The sequence below is a fragment of the Chelonia mydas genome, chromosome 11 (assembly GCF_015237465.2).
Source record: "Chelonia mydas isolate rCheMyd1 chromosome 11, rCheMyd1.pri.v2, whole genome shotgun sequence".
Taxonomy (NCBI): Eukaryota; Metazoa; Chordata; order Testudines; family Cheloniidae; genus Chelonia; species Chelonia mydas.
In genome coordinates this window covers 50,005,153-50,019,796 of record NC_051251.2, presented here as the reverse complement: position 1 = coordinate 50,019,796, position 14,644 = coordinate 50,005,153, and the positions used below count along the sequence as shown (strand labels likewise).

The 14,644-nt window shown below is 41.3% G+C and overlaps 1 long non-coding RNA gene across 1 annotated transcript in view; it reads right to left on the bottom strand.

Annotated features, from left to right (window-relative positions):
- The window catches only part of LOC122462448, a 42,166-nt gene extending 27,993 nt beyond the window's left edge, over nt 1–14,173 (bottom strand). Inside the window, exons 1-2 of the long non-coding RNA XR_006284981.1 lie at nt 5,731–14,173; nt 3,881–4,059 (exon numbers count right to left, since the gene is read on the bottom strand). This is a non-coding gene — a long non-coding RNA (uncharacterized LOC122462448). The remainder of the gene's footprint in view (nt 1–3,880; nt 4,060–5,730) is intronic.
- Nucleotides 14,174–14,644: the final 471 nt, after the last annotated feature.

Genomic DNA, 14,644 nt, shown 5'->3' with positions numbered 1-14,644 from the left:
TGCAGTTTATTCCAACACTGCTACAAGCCTGAACCAAGAACTTTGCCATTACTGTATGTCATTGATTCCATTTAACCAGTTTTAACTCTCATCTATATTTCTTTCTTTTTATGAATAAACCTTTAGATTTTAGATTCTAAAGGATTCGCAACAAGCATGATTTGTGGATGAGATCTGAACTGTATATTGACCTGGGTCTGGGGCTTGGCCCTTTGGGATCGGGAGAACCTTATTTCTTTTACTGGGGTATTGATTTTCATAACTAGTCATCCCCATAACGAGTGGCACTGGTGGTGGAAACTGGAGCGTCTACGGGATTTGCTTGTATGACTTATGGTTAGCCAGTGGGGTGAGACCGAAGTACTCTCTGGCTGGCTGGCTTGGTGTGCCTTAATAGTAAAGGAACTCCAGCTTTGGGCTGTAAATGCCATGCTCTGAGCAATTTGTCCTGAATTGATATTCTCAGTTGTGTCCCACCAGAGGCAGCATCGTTACAGCCGTACTGCCCTGACAGCAAGGGCAGCCATATTGACTCTGACAATTAGGCCGCACCACCCTGATGTCAAGAGTGACTAGATTGACTCTGGCTGTAGGCCATACTGCATCTGGCCATTGGACCATATTGCCCTGAGACAAAGGGCAGGTGGGCAGACGTAACCACGGGGCCGCAGTGCCTTTGCCCCATCCGAAAGGGGGATGGGGTATATTGGCCCCATGACACATGTATTCTTCTTTGTGCTTGCCCCACTCCGCATGGCTCCTGGAAGCAGCAGCATGTTCCCCCTCTGGCTCCTACATGTGGGGATAGCCGGGGGGCTCCGCATGCTGCCCCCACCCCAAGCGCTGCCCCCGCAGCTCCCATTGGCTGGGAACCATGGTCAATAGGAGCTGCAGGGGCAGCGCCTACGGACAGGGCAGCGCGCAGAGCCGCCTGGCCATGCCTTGGTGTAGGAGCTGGAGGGGAGACATGCTGCTGCTTCTGGGAGCTGCTTGAGGTAAGCGCCACCCAGAGCCTGCACCCCTGAACCCCTCCCACATCCCAACCCCAGCGCTGATCCCCCTCCCACCCTCCAAACCCCTCAGTCCCAGCCTGGAGCACCTTCCTGCACCCCCAGCCCCACCCCAGAGCAAGCACCTCCAGCCAGAGTCCTCATCTTCTCCCCTCCCTCACATCCCAACCCCCTGCCCTGAACTCCTCATTTCTAGCCACACTCCAGAACCTGCACCCCCAGCCAGAGCTACACCCCAACCCCCAATTTTGTGAGCATTCATGGCCCACCATACAATTTCCATACCCAGATGTGGCCCTCGGGCCAAAAAGTTTGCCCACCCCTGCTCTAGCCCCTGTTAACCCCAGGAAGCAAAGAATACCCCCCAGTAGCACTCTGTACAGGCCTGGACATACCCACAATCTGTCCCCTACGCTGAAGGCTGAAAACGGGGCTGGTCCAGAGCCCTCATGACACTTGTTTGCCAGCCAGGGAAGCCTGCTGCACAAGGGGTATTCTCAGGGAGCTATATGCACCCACTTTCTGGCACCTTTACAAAGCAGTATAAGGAGGCCTTCATGCAATTGAGAATCATGCCAACTGGCTTGGGCCGATTTTTTTTTTTTTTTTGGAAGTGCTGAATACTCTGACCTCTTTAAGTCAAAAAGAGTTGCAGGAGCTCAGCACCTATGAAAATCAGACCATGACAACATACTTGTTTGCAAACCAAACCAAAAAACAATTGACAAAATGAGATTACTTTAGGAGCGGCATTGTAAAAACACTCCTTCAGCTTCAGTGTTGTCACAAATGGGAAAAAATCATGGCATGGTCCTTTTCTAATTTCCTAGTTCAATTAAGAAACTAACATGGTCCTTTACAACTCATCTTCTCATATTTCTATATTTGTGTCCCCTAGCATTGGAAATTCTGGACATTATCTTATGCACTCATATTTTGACAGGTTTTGGACATCTGAGTATGTTCCATCCCATTTTTAACTTATTTTGGAAAACAGCATGGTATAGGTTAACCAGGTATTTTGGTAGTACTGGCAGTTATTTAGCCACTTGGCTGTTTTAATGCAGACTAATATGCAGCTGAAACTAAAATTATCTACTGGTCAACTGTAGCGCAGGGCAGTCTGTAGTCTGAATGTACACAAACTAGCTTGTTCTGATTTGATTTGCAATTAAAATAGTTGGGTTTTTTCCCCAAGAATTTGCAGAATGGATGCAGTTTCTGTGGAGGATAGCTATTAAATTCAAATAAGTCTTTTTGTGTCAGTGTTTTCATTCCCTTTTGAACAGCGTATGCTTTAATATGAATAGGTAGCTTCTGAGACACTTAATACTTCCAAAGGAACTACACAGTGAGAAACAGGTTGAAATTCATAAACACCTGGCATGATTTAATGGATTCCTTTCCTCTTCCCAACTGCTCTAACCCTGGCATCCTCTGACATGCCCCTGCATCCTTCAGAGCTAGGTAAGCATTTCAACATCTTTCACCTCATGGTTGCAGGGGTTTCCAACATTGCTAATTCAGCAGTGCAGCGAGGGGTGTGAGATGAGCTGTCCTTAGTTGACCATTAAACATGAGTTTACAGGATTTGTAAAATCATGCAGAAGGTTAGAGACTGCAGAGTACTTTCACAATTCACGGTGAAAGCCAAGCTTTCAACATACATGCAGTACAATTACAAAGGAAAAATCTGCAAGTGAATACCAAACTGAGGGAAGTCACTCAAGTTAGACATACATTTATCTTTGTGTATGGCCTCCTCCCCCAGCTCCCCTGGGGTAAAATCCTGGCCCCACTTAAGTCAATGGAAGTCTTGCCACTGATGTCAGTGGGACCAGGATTTCAGCCTAGTATTGTCATTATAAAATTAATATTAGAAATGGGGAATTCTACAACAGAGGTTTTTAGGAATTTTGAAACACATTAATGACTCCCAGATCATTGTAATCTTCTGTCCTTCATTCTGAGCAATCTCAGAAATCGGGTCAGCGTGAGGTTGACAGCTAGTTTTTCACTTTACCACCAATATCTCCAATCCAATATATATATTGGATTGGAGGATAGGTCCATCAGTGGCTATTAGCCAGGATGGGCAGGGATGGTGTCTCTAGCCTCTGTTTGCCAGAAGCTGGGAATGGGTGACAGGGAATGGATCACTTTATGATTATCTGTTCTGTTCATTCCCTCTGGGACAGCTGGCATTGGCCACTGTCGGAAGACAGGATACTGGGCTAGATGGATCATTGGTCTGACCCAGTATGGCCGTTCTTATGTTCGTTTCTATAATGTGTTGCATAACTAGTGGATGCTAGTTAGAGTGATGTTTAATGACCAGTTTGAAGAAGGTATATCCTGTTAGGCTAAACTATTAGCTAAGAAAGACTTCATGTGAGTTGGATGAAGGGTGTGTTTTGAAATGATTTGGGGAACTTTCGTATCAATCTTTTGTGACAAGGGTTGCTTTTTTATCTTGTTTAATGGGTGGACAAATTAAAAGATTACATTGGCTCAACAACTGTTTATTGTTTCACAGTAGGGAGCAGAGACTTGCAATATGTTTCTTGCTCAATAGTTGCTGTTAAATCACTATTATTATTTAACCCTTTGTTTTTATTTGGATCAAAAATCTGCTTTCTTATTAGGAGACAGATTGTGATACCCTTACTCATACTGGATAGTATACTACTTCTCAAATAATCCCACTGAACCATATGAAACTACCTGTGAAGTAAACACTCGTCTCTGTGAGTAAGGGTATCAGAATCTAGCTGTTAAATGATTATTCTCTCTATTCTTTTATGCTTTTTATCTACACTAGCGTCTCTCCTGCCCTCCCCCCACACACACCCAAAAAATCCCACCCTTACTATCATTGTTGCAGCCCCTCTCATGGTAGTAACAGCAGGAGCACTGAGATAGACAAGATACCAGTTGAATGCCAGAGTTTTATCCAACCAATCGAGGACAAGTATAGGGCCATCCCACTGTCAATCTCCGTTGTGTAGTGTTGATTCTCGGTTAATATGCTGGTATGGTATTTGTAATACTGTTAAAATAAATATATTTTGCTGTTATTTTAAATGTAAACAGAAGTACAATAAAAACCTAAAGTATGTCAATAAATCAGATCATATTTGAAAATATATTTACCACAGTTTGGAAAAAGAATACATATACAATAGCTCTAGATCACATGGCACTCTAAATACATTAGGTAATCATCTCCTGAGACATTTTGTTCTAAAGAAGATAATGGAGACAAAACTGAGTGGATCATTATTGCTTATTTACTGCCTCTTGTTCCATTAGTATGACACTTTAATGTAAATCAATATCTCTTATGTGATATTTATGTCTGAAGAAAGCTAACAAGACCAGGATGGGGAGGACAGGAGATCAATGACAGGAAACAATTGGAAGGGGAAGGTAGATCATAATAGAGCATTGTCTTTTTTCTAGGATAGCAGATCAGGAGCTGTTCTGACACTTCTTATAGTATGAATGAGTTAATACATTTCCTGAAAAGATCCCCACAGTACAGTCACTTGTATTAATTAATTATGAATTTAGCACTTTTATTTTATTGTGTTTTAAATGCTATGGGTCAAATCCTGAAGTCCTTACTCAGGTTAAGCTCCCATTGAAAAGCACAATTAAAATATGTCTTGACAAAATAGGCTGATCTCTAATGGGAATTATCTGAGTAACTTCAGGTTTTGGTTCAATATGAAGATAACCAATGAACATCTTTAAGATGACAGAATCGGGAACCATTGTCACAAATAGACCTGATTTTTGGGGGGAATAGGAGGAAGATAAAATGTTTCACAAAACTATTCATGAAAAAACCTGACCCTTTTTAAATGGGAAAATGCTGAATGTCAAAATTTTCGGGCAAGCTGCAGTCATCATTTTGCAGTCTACATTTTTTTTTTTTTTCAGATAATGATTCTTTACTGCACTAACTGCCGGTCAGTGATCTTAACTCTTTAGGATCACAGGCCAGAATGTGATAATACTATGCAAGATAAAAGTGCTTTGGAATGTTGGAAAATGAAGAACAATTATTTGGTTTGTAACATGGGCAAAGTTCCTAATAAAAAGTGTAAGGGCTTGTGTACACACTACAGCAATGTATTTACCGCATTGGGGGAGAGGGGTGTGATTTCTAAAGCATACTGATGTGTTGTGCAATAATTGGCCCATGAAGACCCTGCTGATGCAAACTAAAAGTTCCCTAGTGCACATTAATACAGTGTTAGTGTTCAGTTTGCATCAGCAGGGTCTATATGGGCCAGTTACTGCAGAACACATCGCGACGCTTTAGAAATCCCCCCACCCCCACTCCCAGTGCACACTACAGCAGTATATTAAGGGCAGAACTGTATTAAGGGCAGAACTAAAATCTGTTCCAGAATATTTTTCTTAACAAGTGCTTTCACCAATTAATTCAAGACATCACACAATTGATATTTACTATAGCACTGGGGCTATTAACATTTAATGATGCTCCTATTCAGCATACTTTGTCAAGGCACCTGTGTGGATGTGTCTGGGACAAAAAAGTGCAAATATAAAGATTGCCTTTCTATTCAAATTGCAGTCTGATGCTCTGTTTCTTGGAATCCAGCCCCCACAAACCAAACTTTTCTATGTTGCACACAAGAGATACAAAATGAGCATTTCTTTCGGAAAGAAGAAACATTCAACAACTGACCTTCTTCATCATGACTCATCCATATTTGTCTGGCACTATCCATTGCCCAAGGAGAGATAATTTCCTAGTGAAAAACTAGGTAAAATGAGATTAACGTTTTCTATTTCACACTTCATTATATGCCAATGACCTCTTCTACAGATGTGAAATATCCACAAGACCCTGCAAATCATTTTCCAGCTGTCAAGTAAGCCAGGATTCCCAGAAGCCTTTAGTTATGCACTATAGTGGAGTTTCTCACTGGGATTCACCCACTGCCTCCCAAATGATCATAATGATTAAAAAACAAACACCACCTCCTTCAGAGAACTTTCCATAACATAATATTGAACAGTGTTGCGGCAACCACTAAAAATGCATGCAGATAACAGTTACCATTTACTTAATGCAAGCTTCCACTTTTGTGTATTCTTTCCCTCAAGTTGATATATCCTAGCAGATATGTCAAAGTAAAAGCAGTTGTATCTCATAATCACTGTCTGATCATAGAAAAATCTTCCAAATTCAGGATGAATCAATGTCAGCTTTTCATTCTTAGATATTATATTTAATACTATTCTGTGTGGCTAAGTTTTGAAGAGGCTCCTTGAGACTTGCATAGTCAGATATGAATAAGAATTAAAAGACTGGAGTACTAACATGGAATATTTAATGGCATGTGAATAAGCAATTTAGCATTTACCACCCATTTGTTTGGTTCCTTGGTGCTACTGTGTAAAAATATAGGAAAGAGTATCCTAAAGCCAGGCTATTGCTATGATATGGTCACTGCTCACATGTACAGGGTCCAATCCTGCAAGGTGCTGAGCATCTCCTGTATGTAACTATACTTATAGCATTTGAAAATCATGAATGCCATGAAAAATCCACAACTAGCAGGATTCTCAGTAACTATTTCCCCTCGCCTCTGGAATGTACAATAAAAGTTAAACAATAAGATCCTGAATTTAGGTAGTTACTAAATTTTTATTCAAGAAAGAAAATACCTCCAGCATTCCTGGGTTTAGTCTATGTAGCCTAAGCCATGTCCGCAGGCAAGTGGATGTGCAAATGTTATAATCTTCCCATATTGTTATCAAATTAACCAGATGAAACTCGCTAGCTAACAAGGATCCTCAATGGAATGTTCTAATGTACCTACAGAATGTTCCCAACAAACTGTGGCTTCAAATTACCCTTTTATCTTTATAGCTGTTCATTTTGAAAGACTTTGAAATTAGACAGGAATTTCAAGGTTTAAAGTTTTAGTGCCACAAGCCAATTCAATCAGCCTGTGGCATGTTTTCAAAATTCTACCATCTGGAGCACTGAAGGATGACAGTGCTCCCTTCATTTCCATGTGTCTAGCGATAGGAGAAGGAAAGAAACAAAGATGCAGGATTAATTAATTTTTAGGAAGATACCTTATTCCTTTTGTTCCCTTTTTAATATTTTTGACAAGAGGTGTGAATGTTTGTGCTCATAAAAATGAGGGACTGACTGTAGCAATGGCCAGCACGACTAAATAAAGGCCCAATTCACCACTGTACTACTCCAGTTTTATATCCATTTCTCCATTGATTTCAAAGCAGAAATACCAGGGAGTGAGTGACTTCAGTAAAGTTACACAGGCATGAAACAGTTGTTGTTAAAGTGTAAGCTGGCCCTTTAGGAGGAAGGCTCAGTCTCACCAGTGCCAGATGTAGTCCGCTTCCCCAGGAGAAGGAAATGAGTCTGGTCACATGATGGGAGCATGTGGCTTGGAGCCAGGCCTCCTTGGAATTAGGAAGGACAGCCTAAACTCAGAGAGAGACTCTCCTTAGCTGGCAGAGAGTCTAGGAAGTGCAAGCCTTCAGAAAATGGGCTGTGGCTAGGAAGTTTGCAGTGTGGGTAGCAAGTCTGCTGGAGGAAAGCCTCAGCAGGGACCTGATTAATAGCCTTGTACCAAAGGTTTTGAGCCAGCTAGAAAGGTTAGATGGAAGGTTTTGTGTCTTATATATAAATTTGTTTTAAACTCAGTTCTTGAATTCATTGAAAAGAGAGAACGGAAGTTCTCCTGAAAGCTCTCTTTAGCTTTCTCTCTCTCCGGAATAGTGCACACTCAGTAAGATTTGCTGTCAATTGGTGCTTGTGGTATGTGGTTTGGGAAATGAGGTGAAAGAGGAAGATGATAGACTTCCAGCGCTGCTGCTTTATGAAAGAATCCCTTCAGCTGTCTGTCTGCCAGGGGTAGGAGTAATGACCAGTGCTGCATTTGCCCTTTAGATGTGTATCAAACATTGTTGCCAATGCCCTTAGCTAAACTGGCGAACAGTGCCTATTCGGTGGGAATGAGGACAGACTCTGGGTTTCTGATACAGTGCTTTACAATATGCTGACATGTAACCCTTACTTCACCCTAATTTTTGGAAGTACTCCAACTCTTCAAAATGACTTGTCCCACCTTTACTCCAGACTCACAAACAAAAGGAGAGTTTGAGACGTTATTTGTCTTTATGTAAATGGATATATTTTAGAAAAAGGCATTCTAGCTAACATCCCCAACCTCCTATTTTTAGGTGCTTAATATTTGTTTTCGGAGACTACCTTTTGCATTTGGGAAAGTATGTTGAGACTTGCTGTTGCTGAGTCTCTTGGATTAAATTCCCCAAAGTGATCTCAACCCAGATTCTGACACTGGTGTCCTCAGTTCTGCCTGTGCAATGGATTGTGGCTGAGATTTTTGAAAAGAGCCCAACGGAGTAAGATGCCCAACTCCAACTGAATTGCACTGGGAGGTGGGAGCTTGATTCCTTTAGGTTCCTCTGAAAATCTATCTGCAGGTGCAAACTGTGTACACAGAGTGGCTACCCAACAAGTTGGTCAGTACACAAAAGCCTACATAGGTGGTTTTTAAAGGCCATATTTGAAAGTGTGACTTTTATTCCCCTTATTTCTTGGCCCTCCTCCCCCTTGCATCCTTTAGTTGTTATTTCTATCTTTTGTTCATAATGGGTCTAATCCATAGCCCATTGGAATCAATGGGGTTCTTTTCACTGATTCCAGTGGTCCTTGCATCAGGTCAAAGGGCTTTTATATTGAAGAAATAGATTTTCTGATGATTTACTAACTTTTTAAACTCTAATCTTCCTGAATTTTATCAGGTTGGATAGCCTTGCATAGAAATAATACATTTATTATTATCCTTCTTTTAAAATGTCGCTGTTTTATGCCTCCAGTATTTACTTTTTTATTCCTGTACAGCAAGCAAAGATCAAATTCTTTGATTCTCAAAAGTGATTTGTGGATTTAACTTTTGAATCAGTGAGTTTTTTTGGTTGAACTAATTTTAATATGTATATTTAAATATAAACAAACTCATGTATGAAGATATATAAATAGAAAAACATCAGAGACCTTTGTTTGGCTACATCACCCCAAATTGTCTGAGTATGCACTCCTCTGAGCACTATAGTACATGGAAGAGATTTTTAGTAGAAACTTCTAGTATTTGGGGTAATAATCTTCCTATGGATATTACTTGCAAACAGTTTAATGCATTCAAGATATTGCAAATTGAACCATTGATGTGGACATGATAATATAGTTAAATTCAGATACTTCAATTATATTTTTAGATTATTACCAAACTCTGGTAACCACCTCAAACCTGCCTGCTATTATTTTGCAGTGCAGTTCTGAATGGTCCCTGAGGGTGAGCATGAAGGCTGTGCTCCCTCTATATCCTCAGTTCTGCCAGAGGATCCTAGCTGGAACCTAGAGTCCCAACCACCTCCTCTCACTGGAGGTAGGAGAGAGAAGATGAGGTGAGCCTCTAGCTGCGCGAGACACAGAGGCATTGCTGTGCCTGTGACCAATGCTGAGTTACAGGGACCTCAGTTGGACACTTTCTAACGCAGGAAATGCACTGGAACAAGCCTATTTACCTCTCCCCCTCCAATCCAGAGCTCCTGAATGCTGGATGGAAGGTGAAAAAATCACCACAGCAATTTGTCATTGTTGGCATATGATAAAAATCCGTTCTAGGCCCCAGAACTGGCAATCAGCTCAGCTCCTGGTATCATCCGAGATCTGGCAACTAGATAAAGAGAGGGGCTGACACAGGAAGCCTGAATGGCTTCCCTGTCTAGTCATCAAATGGTATCAAACCCTGCACACATATACCCACTCCACCACCAAATGGGAGTTGATCACCTGAACTCAGCAACACACCCACCACCCAGTGGCAGCAACACTAGGTAGGACAGGTTCTGGAGTCCTAGTCCCAGATCAGCACGTGACCCCTCCCAATATATTGAGCACAAGGAAGAAGGCTGGGAAGAGAAAATAAACTGCCCATTGCCCGCCCCCCCGCACACACTGAGATCAAAGGAAATAACGGGGGTCATGTGAAACATTGCCTTAGCTGCTCCCACCTGGGATTTCTCCTCCCTGGTCCCAGATGGTGTCTCCACTGCTCCTGACCCCATCAGAGCTGATGATGAGTATCGATTGGTGTACCCATGTGCCAGGTTGAGAATCATTGATACAAAACACAGAAATTCTGTTTAGAAATGCCAGCATCTCGTTTAAGATTTGCTGAGTTCTGCAGGGATGCTGCTTTGCAAAGCTTTCTTTTTCAATCTCCGATGCTGCACCAAATCAGTGTCAAAACGGAATGGGGATGTTTTTAAGTGACAGGCTTGTAAAGCCTCAGTGTTCTTCCCAGGACAATCATTGTTCTGAAGACAGGGGCTCATATTGACGTGGTTTACTTGATAACATAGTCAGCATCTAGAAACACATTTTCTTGTTCCCAAGACAGAACCTGTACTCTTTGGAAGAATTAGTTTCTCGAGGCCCTGTTTGAATGGCACTGTATACTGGACACAGTGAGTGGCAGGAGGCATATTTTAAAATAAATGTAAAGTAAGCCAGATGCTAACCTAACTGATGGATCATCATTGATTCTTATGCCATAGAGTAATACACTAGAAATAAAGAAGAACCAATAGGTCAATTAATCTTCCCATTGCAAGTGCAGGATTTTTAATCAGTTTTTCAAGTGTGCTGTCCATTGTAGTACTGGAGAGTGAAGCAGTTTCCTTAAAGACTATATAGCACTATGAGGGAGTTGGTTTTCTGATTCCTATTTCTCATTTCCTAACTTCATTCCATTACTTCTAATTATACCCTTCTGAACCCATGCTAAACAGTTCCTCTCCCTCCTTGATTCTTCACACATTTGTAGATATCTGTCACCCTTTAGTTGTTACTTCACTAATCAATGCTTTTAATTACCTCATTAATTAGACTCCCCATAATTTTCTCTGACCTCAGTCCAGTTTGTCCATATCTTTCTGGTAATGAGATGGTCAGAGCTGAAAGCAGCATACTAGGTACAATCTTGGCAGACACATAAGGGCAAAGGACAATACACTTTCTGCATCATAAAGTGATACAGTCTGGCCTCTGTGTCCTGAATGCTGCCCAAAACACTCTGCCTAGTCGTTTCTCAAGTCACATTGCAAGCTCCTCTGATTTGCCTGATAAGGAGCAAACTCATATTTTCCATGTGACCCTAACGCTATCTGTGTAATATCTGGCTTGGTATGATATCACTGAGACTGATCCAAAGCCCGTTGAAGTGAGTAGAAATATTCCAACTGACTTCAGTGGGCATTTAATGATATACATCTAGCAGGATATTTAAAATTATATTAATCTCCAGAAACTGGCCAAGTGCTGCTCCAGACAATACTTTAGAAGAGATCTCTGTTACCATGCTAGCTATCAATTCAGTCTCTAATTGTTGCCTCTGATTTCTTCTAAATGGAACTTAATGCTCGTAAATGTTCTCAATAAACGGCAAAGTGATTCTAAAACACAGACAAAACTGTGCTTGTGCAGGGATGAGGGCAGCTCCAACTGAGTCACGGGAAATGTCTGACTGTCTCTGAGTTGGGGATTATGTCAAACAGGACTCTAAATTCATTTACACTAAATCATCAATGGAGAGGATTTTTCAGCTTTCATTTGACCTTCCCAAACATTTGAGAGCACATCTAATATCATTATCCCATCACATGGGCCAAATAACCATTTGCAAACAAAAACAGGGATTCGTGACAGTGAGGGCAGAAGAATGACTTGTCATCTACTTAATGTCTTGCTTTATGAGGCATTTAATGAGATTTAATATTGCTGTAAAATTTTAGTGTAAAATATATATATGTATATATATATACTTTATTAAAGACATTCACAAATAATTTAGTGTTTTTCACTTGATTGGTTTTCCTGATATAAATCATAATGGAGAAATTATGTGTTGCCTAAAGCAATTTATTATTTCAAAATCAGTAATTTCACCAAACAAGTTGGAAATAGCACTGGGAAGAACAAATGTTTATAGAATGACTTTCTGGAGATGATTTGGAACAGTTTGGAGCAAATCCAAGTGTTTTAAGACAATGCATACAAATAGGTCAAGAGTCTGAAGGTTTCTATTCAAAGTTTTGGGGAAATAATCCCACCCTAAGTATGAAAAACGGGACAATAAGTGTTAATTCAAAAGTGCTCACTATTGTTAAAAATGCTAAACATCCTATTGAAATCAGTGGGAACAGTTAGACCAATGCGAAGAGATTTTGATGTTCTCACCAATCTTATATAGTTTAAAAAAACAGAGCTCTGAAACTGAAGTCTAAATCCTGGGGACCTGAGTCACTGGTACAGTATGCCTTAATTGAATTGCATTGCCCATCGGTGATTAAAGGACCTAGAAAGGGCAGGAGGGATTGCTTCTGAGGAAAATAAATGGATATGTAGAACCTAGCTGAATTACAATGAAGGAATCTTACAACAATCAATAAGCTTTAGATTCCAGAATCTTACAACAATCAATAAGATTCAGATTCCACCTCAAATAATATACATACACATAGTTGTGGATGTTTGTAGTAGTTGATTGTGTTAGGAGAAGTTAGTTTGGTAAAGGGTGTATTAAGGGAGTGATGGAAGGGTGGTAGCCTGGGAGGACAGGGTAAAGTTGTATGGTCTGGGGTATATAACAGAATGGGTGTGTTTACTAATAGAAATAATAAATTAGTTCTGACATCCTTGTGTATAAAAGGGCCTGTAGAAAGAGTTATGCTGTGCTGAATCACTTTAATCTTATGCAGTGGTTAAACACTGACTTAATGGCTTGTGCATTGAGCTATGCTATTACTTCTAAAATTTTCTGTGGAAATATTTTAGAATTTAAACAGGGTCATCTTTAAAATTCCTCTATCAAGGTTATGCAGAGGTCTTTGTATTTATGAGCCATAAATGAATGGTGCATTAATTTGATTTTAAACATTAATACAAAATGATTTTGTGGATTTACAGCTGATTTGACCCATTTTTAAACATAGCACGTGGGTAATTATGTTGTAATGGTATTGTCAGAAAAGAAACCTACTAACTCGTGACCTCAGACTGGAGTCTGAGGATTAAATTTTTTTTTATATTTGCTAATCTTCAGTCCTGTTTTCTGTCCTGAGTCCCCTCTTCTGGCCTTCAAACAATCCCCAAGCTCATCAGGAGACGAAAGCTCCCCATAGACCAGGACCCACCAACTCAAAGCGGAACCAGCCCCTGCCAGAACAAGGGGTGTGAAACCTGGAGACATATCTCCAATGCTACAATGATTAACACCCCACACAATACACCTTTCAAGATTAATGAGTCTTATACATGTCTATCACAACATGTAGTGAACCTCATCCAGTGCACTAAATGCCTCTATAGCAACTGGTGAAACCAGACAACCTCTACACCCTCAAATGAACTCACATAGGAAAATAAGATAGAAACACCATATTGTGACAGATTTCTGTTACCAATCTGCCTGAAGCATCAGATGATCAGTCTAAGGCCACAGGATCGTTAAGGGAGGAGATGACGTAACACACCAAGTGTCTAAATTTTAAAGCTTTATTGATAAAATAATAAAATACCCACGGACAGGGCTGGAAATGCTTCCACATCATTCAAAGGAAGGAAGAAAGCATTAGTGCCCCAAGCCCTGACCCACTTTCATACTCACATACGCCCGACCCAAAGCTGGCCAATGACCTGAGGGTAATGTAAGAAGAGGGGGGAAAGGGTGGACAGGAGTGCTGTCCTGGGCCCAGGTCATCCAAAGATTCGCTGTGATCTCCAACTTGCTCCAGCTGTCAGGAGGGTTTTAAGTCCCAGGCTCTTTGAGGGGAGGGAGGATGCTTTGTTCAGGGACCTCTGCTCCTGGTGCCCTCTGTGCCAGTCCAAACTGGCTTTCCATGTGTCTTTAGTTTTCTCAAAACACCCCGGCTCCAGGGCCACAAGGCTCGGCTCCACCTCTTGCTGTCTCACCGGTGTTTTCAATCTCTGCAGTTTTAGACCTTGTTTTCTTCTTTGTTGGCCTCGCTGCCTTGCAGGTCTGTGCAGTTGGGTTTTTCTTTCTTATGGCTGCTCAGACACGTTCACACCCCCCATCTTTCTCAGCTGTCAGCCAAGTCTCGACTGTGAGCAGCGTCCTTGGGCTGGAGCCAGCGTCTTATCTTTGGACTGAGCTTGCTAGCTGCAGTGTTGAGTTAACCCATTCTCTGCTCTCTTTCTCCTTCCCCCTTTGGCCTCTTGCAGCCTGCAAAAGAATCTTTCACTCTTCACTCACACCTTTTACCCTCCCCAAAATGCTTTGCGATGCTTGCAACAGCATTAGCAACATGCAGTGCTGATCTGCCTTCCCTGGGGAACCCCTGAGGTTGTGACAATATCACCTCTGAATGAACACTTTTCACAAAGCAATCACTCTACAGCTGACCTCTCAGTCCTCATTCTGAAAAGAAACTTGCACAACACTTACAAAAGACAAGCATGGGAGCTTAAATTCATAACTTTGCAAGACCATAAAAATCATGGACTCAATAGA